This window comes from Solanum pennellii, chromosome 12 (genome assembly GCF_001406875.1).
Source record: "Solanum pennellii chromosome 12, SPENNV200".
NCBI classification, from domain to species: domain Eukaryota; kingdom Viridiplantae; phylum Streptophyta; class Magnoliopsida; order Solanales; family Solanaceae; genus Solanum; species Solanum pennellii.
The window spans coordinates 76435206-76442706 of record NC_028648.1 but is presented as its reverse complement, the minus strand read 5'-3'; positions in this window follow the sequence as shown (position 1 = coordinate 76442706).

The following is a 7501-nucleotide window of genomic DNA, read 5'->3' as shown; positions in this document are numbered from 1 at the left end:
GTAATAACTTAGTCAAATATCGAATACGATGCTTAATGTGAGGTAAGGATAAGGGTAAGGATAGCAACACACGTAGCCGGACCAAGGTGCGGAGTGAGATTTTCTAGATGCCGGATCAAGAATTTAGAAATACATAACTTATCACTTTGCATGCAAGATACTAGGAAAGAATCGTTATAGTTAGAATTATCAAGTTATGAACCTGCGGAGAACACGTAAACCCTAGTTACTTTGATTAATTGATTAAACTCCAACATTCAAAGCTGTTAAGTGTCCCTTTCAATTTCGTTAGTTAAGTTCACTCATTTAGAATTAGAAACCCCCCTTTTATTGTTTTTACTTTCCAAGGAAGTCATTGACCAAACAATAGTAATAACAAGTTGAAGTTAAGTCTAGACTATTTTCCTCGTGGGAACGATACCAACCTCACTAGTTGGGTTATTTACTTGACACGAACGCTTTACTTCTTATTTGAAAAGTAAGTTTGAGCGTATCAGATTTCAAAACTTTTGTCGGGTTGACGATGAGCAAATTGAGGAAACATGGTTAAGGTTTCAAAAGAATCTCTTGTAATTTTCCACTCGTGGATTCACGAATAATACTTTTTAAACATTTATACTTCGTGGGACTTTACAAGATATGGTAAATTCAAGCTGGGACTCTTCAAAGTATGTTCAATTCCAATTAGGAGTCTTGGAAGATAACTCTAAACCCTAGATCATTTAATATAAATGGTACTATATTCCCTTAAAAGGCATCTCAAATATTCCACAAATTCATGCAGTATTATAAACAGGTCAAACCAAACTATCCTAGTTTGAAAAAGACGTCACTAACTGTTATGACCCAAAGTACCCCTTAGGTGTAACCGGCGTCCTTGTCCTCAAAGAGGACTTACACAAGCCCTAACCATGTCTAGCACATCATAGGTCATAATGCGGAAAAATTTTAAGCTTTACGCAGTGAAGTGTACTGAGACTTCTCGCTTATTATGTATGGAGTTTACATAGACTCCTCATATACAAAGTTTACATAGACTTCTCTTTTAGCATGAGTAAAACATATAAGAGTCTAAATTTTCATCTCACATATAAGCCATCTAGAAGAGTATAAATTTTTGGACATAGTCAATACAAAAACAATACACCATTAGAGGCTTATATCAATTGTCTGAATGATAAAATAAAGAATGAATGTTTTAGATGTTTAGATTCTTCTTCTAATTTTAAGTGATAAAATCCTGATTTGCAATCAAATTTACTAAAATAGTTATATCCTTGTATTTGTCTTATTTTTAGTATCTTATTTGGTATTGGGTAATTGTATGTTTTAGTTTTAGCATTTAGGTTGCGATAATCTATAACCATTCTACTTTTACCTCGTTTTTGTTCACTATGTTTATTAACTATAAATGCTGGGAAAAGAGAGAAATATGGGTTAGTACATCACACATACTAAGCATGACTTCTATGCACAAAATCATCAATGCATGAGAAAAGGACATTTTAGTCAAAATGATACTTTCTATCAACTTAATTCAACATGTACATATAATAAGCATAGTAAGTCAACTCAACATAATATCAACGCACCATGTAAACCACATATGCAATACTTGTGCAATTCCAAAGATAGAACCCCAGAACCCCATCCAAGGCTAAGTATCACATTAATCAACCCACTTCATACTTACAACATATTCTCATAATTCATCATGACATTGTTAATACATCAATACTACTCATAGCTTATAAACATAATCATAATCATAATCATAGTCATAACCATAAAGAACACTACTAGAACCATCCCTTAGGATCCCACATGTGCAATGTGTAAAAGAAGTCTCATACCCTCCCTCACATTATGTAGTATCCTTTAAGACAATTCTAATAAGAGTTCACATACTTAACTTGTTCATTTACTTTTACAATAGGGAAAAAAGTGCAATAACCGACATGATACCATGGGAGCTACATGGAATCCGTTGTTATACTCCCACACCGAAAAGAGAGGGTTAACACTTGCCTAAGGTGTAACCATTTGTACGTAGCTATCTAGGTGGATCTACTAAGCTAGAGTCCTATGTGGGAACATAGTTAAGGTTCAAGGAGATTGTTACGAGAGAACTTGACTTGCTAAACGTGGAGGTTCCATCTCATGAGAAAACACATATCTAGGGAATCCGGAATTTCTAAACATGAAGAACCCATGTGGGAGGCAGGACTTACAAAATGTGAGACCTCCATCTATTTACATGCCTTTTGACTCTAAGAAATTATTCCCTTCAGTAATCATCATATTTCATCATACAAGTTTAAATTAGTCTCTTCTAGACCAATATGTAAACATCTTATCATATCAATCTCATAGGTCATCACAAGTGAGAACAATCCTGTAACACTTTGAAAATTCAAGACGAGTCTTAGAGCCTAAAATAGGTGTCATGGGGTCTAAACACTGTTTTAAGACCTATATTAATTAATATAGGTCATTTAGGAAGTTTAAGAACCAAAACTTCCAAGAACGTGCATGACGTTAGAAAACTAGTTCTAAGGGGTACTAGCGTGCCTTAGCCTATTTGACTAGCTTTTAGGTGTCCGAAATCTATGAAATTTGGTGGAAGGGTGTATAACATGTGTTTAAGGTAATTTCGTGGTTTAAAATTCCAGGTATGACTTCCCAAGGACCAACCAAGGGGCCTTGAGGAGGACCCTTGCAAGTTGATGTCAACACTGCCTAGGCAGTGTGCATCGACGAGATGCAGGCAACGGTCCGTGTATGGATCGACGGGGCATTGTTGCCAACCTTTGATCCATACTTAGAAAAATGAAGGAAGCTCCTCCTGCACCAGTCTCTCACCGAGATGACGGTTGTGCAGGATAGAGAGAGGAACAACCGTGGACTCACTGACGGCCCGTCGACGGGGTTCCGTCTGTGAGGGTCCCTTTTTCTGCACAATTTAAGTTAAGTCTAATTAAAATAAATAAGGGGATTAGAGGTTATTAGGGATTAAATTAATCTTAATTAACTAATTTATCCCCCCATATAATGACCCCAACCCTCATTATTCTAAACACAACTCACAAAATAAACTCGCTTCCTTCTATCTTCTTTCTCTCTCTATTTGGAAGCCACCATTGAAAACCAGCTAGGGGGAGGTTTTGGGGGCTGAAAAGGGACGATTTCACCATAAAATATTCATGAAACAGGAAGATATGAGATCTAATTCACCTTTGAGACTCTTTCCTCAAAGGGTTCCTTCAAAATGGATTTCAAAAGTTGAGTTTTCATGTGGGTTTCATCCAATTACGAAATTGATGTTGTGAACTAAGTTGTATATAGTTTCTTTAGGGTATAATGGATATATTAACATGTATTTTAACTTGATTATGATCAATTGTGATGGTTTGGTTCAATTTGAAAATTATGATTCTTAACCCCTAACCTAGGTTGATCTTGATGTAAATTGGGTTGTGATTGATTCAATTGTCTTGATTATGGGTTAAATAACTATTAGATCATGTGTTACACCAATCATTAAAAAACTAGAATGAATTGTTATCTTTCATGCTAATCTTGAAAAGTGATCTAGGTTATGGAAATTGGCCTAAGTAACCTTGCCATAAGCAATGATTTGGTATTGAATTATGATGTAGTAACTCTTCTACTATTGTTATCATGTTGATTATTGAAGTATGATGTTGAACATCTAAATTCAATTGAATTGAGGTTTTGTGGTAAGGCCTAAATGATGAACCATGAAGGAGACTTGGTAAGCCTTGGAATCTCTATCTTTACTTCCAATTGTGGTTAATTGAGGTTAAGTCATGATCTTATATTGGAGTATGATCTTATATTGGAGTATGCCTTATATTAGGATGATTGGGTGGTATGATGTTGAATTGAAATGTCTTGACTATGTTGTGAGGTTGATTAAGGTACACGTGCTATAAGTAGGGTGATGACTATCAATGTGCCTTATTATGCAATGAAATGCTAATGTGTTAACCTCACTTATATGAATTGTGTTGAAAGGACTTATACTCATACAATTCTTATTGAGCTATTGATGATGATGATGATACAAGGGGTATACCCTATGACCTAATCTAAGCTATGATTGATAATTAAAGGTTTAAAGACATTTCAAAAAGGGACTCTAGCTTAGCACCGACTGAACTAGATTGAGGAGTGTCCCTTTACACATCGGGAAGGTAGGAGCACTAAGGTACTCTTGAGATTTGAGACTACAATGAATGGAGAATAAAGAAGGTCCAACTAGATCTGCTAGTTCTAGAACTATGTTGCCCCCACAGGAATACTAGTTAGTGGATCCACATAGTTGCTATGTTTTATGTTTTGGTACTACCTTGGCAAGTAGTCCGTCTTCTTTCGGTGTAGGGTTTCATGGACACGGGATTCCACACTATCTCATGTGGTCTATATAGATCAGGGAAAGATATTCCCAAAAGTAAAATGAATTAAAGAATTGAACTCTAACTAGGATAACCTAAGGGGTCTAACTTTGTGACACCCCAAAACAAACTAAGGTGAAATAGATCCTCAAGAGTGTTTATTGAGTTAATTTGAAGTTAAAATTATTTAATTTAGTTCTCTTAGGCAGTGTGAAGTTTGGTTAAGTTTGGCGGTCAAACGTCCATGACGTTCGGAAGGTGTGCCTTAGATAGCGCTTGTGTGTCTTGAGGTGTTTGAGTGAGTTTTATGTGTTCATTTTGCTTAAAACATTCATGAAATGTTCCTAAGAACTATACGACTTAGTTTAGGAGTTTAACATCCAGGAATGACCCCACATAGGACCCACAAGGGGCCCTAGATGAAGGGCCCAAGACTCTGACCAAACTGCCAAAGGAGTGACCAAACGACCACCCTAAGGACAGTCAGTTGGTCCACCAATGGTCCATAGACCTAGGGCGTCGATTGTCCCTGAAAGTCAAAAAGACCAGGATCCATTTGGATCTAAGTTTCAATTCATGAGACCCCACCAACGGTCCGTTAATGAACAGACGTTCCGTTTGTTAGGTCTCATCTGTGAGGTCTGCAAAACTATTAAGTGGACTGCCTTGGCTTGGGGTGTTTGGTAAATTTACCCCAAGTCTTTTATGAACCTAGGACGTTAGTTTTAGGGTTTATTAGGTATATTAAAGTGGTCTAAATCGTAAGAACTCATTTTAGACCCCTCTTCCTAAAACTGAAAACCCCTCTCTGTTAGAATTCTCTCTCAAGTCTCCATGGAAGCTAGAAGTCAAGAAATGCTAGGAGAGCTAATGATGTTTATTTATTCATCAAAAATCATTGGTATTTCATCAAATCTAAATATGGTTCTTGCATGAAAACAATTCTAATGAATTAGTAATGGTATTTCTAATGTTAGTTGATGATTTTAAGGTTATGAAATCATGTCCATCTAATGTTGGCTTAAGAAATGGGTTAAATGAGAATGAATTGGTAGTCCTTGAGCTTTGGTTTCTTATTATTGTTGTTGTTATTTAGCTACTGCCCAAAGGGATTTATTATTGTGAAATATTGAGAAAAAGGTCATAGGTGATGAAATCTTTGATTAAAGGGTAAGTTGTTTAGTTTCAATTTGGAAATGCTCTTGCGTGGTATGGTCCACCTTCTTGGTGGCGGTGTTTATTTTGTGAAGTTACTTGTTTATTGTGAATAAGGCCATGAAGGCTTGTTAGTTTAATTAGGATGATTATATGGTTACTCTTGTTAAATGTGTCTTATGAAGATATTATGTGAAGTATGTTAGAGTGTATGGTTAAATGAAGTTATTCTTGTTAATTGTTTATGAAGCTTGTTATGAAGTATGTTTAGGGTTATGTATAGAGAACTCATATGATTATATGAAGTATGTAAGGTGAGTGATGTGATTAATGAAATTCTAAGCATGTATAGGAGTTTAATGTAAATGAAATGAATCTTATGTGCAAGGTGTGGTCACATGTACACACACACTCACACTTGAATGAATGAATGAAGCTAAGTTAAGTCCAAAAGGGGAGTTTTGGGGTGAACACTCCTCGTGAAATGAAATGAAGTGTTTAGTAGCAACCCCACTACATCCCATGAGCTTTCTAAGATAGGTTGGAGGATAAATGCCCTTCGTGAGTTAAGATGTGGTGTTCACTAGTAATCCTTAACCTATAGCCTATTATGTTCGGAATCTGTGAGAAGTTATGCCTAAAACCGAGAGGATATGAAGGAGAGGTGGATTACACTTCGTGAGAATGAGTTACTTAGTAGTAATCTCTATCCCTAAACTATGCGCCCGTATAGGTGTAGCTATTGGACACACCATGTAAAAGTTAAGAGAACGACCTCATTCTAGGCAAGTGAGGATCTCTCATCTGATAAGGGTTAATATCAGGATTCCATATCTAGCTCTTATGGTCTATGTCGTTTAAGTTAACTCCCCACAAATTGATTGAACTAAGTCTTCTAAAATAACGTACTACTTAGGGTAGGTGGTGGTATGAGACGCTATCTACTCATTGGACTAGGTAGGACCTTTCGAAAGGGAAGATTTTGTGCCAAACCTTCTAAAAGAATGTAAAACTTAGGGTAGGTGGTGGTATGGGATGCTATTTACTCATTGCACTAAGTAGGCATTCCAAAAGGGAAGACTTTGGTGGTCTTTTGGGTGTCTTTTAATGTCTTGCCATCGCTTGAGGGGCTTGTTTCTCCCTAGTTGAGTAAGCCGAAAGGGGTAGTCTTGAGGATTGCTTTGGTGTGTATTGAAAGACGCATATGCATACTTCCTTCATGGCTTACCTTAGTGAGTCTTAGGATAATCCCGATGTAGGGAAACTCTTACAGGAAATGAGTTCACTTTCTTTTTTGCTTGGCCTTCGAAGTTCACTCATTTAGAATAGCACTGTGAATGCTTTAAGTGATTCATTGTTAAGGTCCAAATTTGCTCATTGTAATGTTATTTGGAGTTCACTCTATATTTTTGGAAGTTACTGTAAATGCCTCTTTTTGGTTAAAATTAGGTGAGTTCTTCTTTAAGTGTTAAATGATGGTTCTCATGTTGATTTGCTTCAAAATTCATGAATGTTTTACTTAATTTGGCATGAAATGTTAGTTTACACAAATGTCCCTTTTTGCATGTTTTGGCATATTCCATATTTAGTACATTATTTGTACTAACCCTATACTTTTCTATACTATCTAAGTATAGGTTGGAAGCAAGGTTGAAATCTAGAAGGCAAAGTTTGGGAAAGTTCCTCTCAAGATAAAATGTGTCCTCATATATTCGAGCGCATAATTTCTGTCTTCTTAGTTTCCATATGATAAGAGGTATGATGAATTTCATTTCAATGTAAAGGGCCGTGTCCCTAGGTTATTTATGTCGTGTCTTTAAGTTTTGGTTGTGTCAATGAGATTTCTTAAGTATTTATGAATGATTTACTCTTTATGAATTTAGTCGTGAAAAGTTTTAATTCCACACTATTTTTCATGTCATATGTAA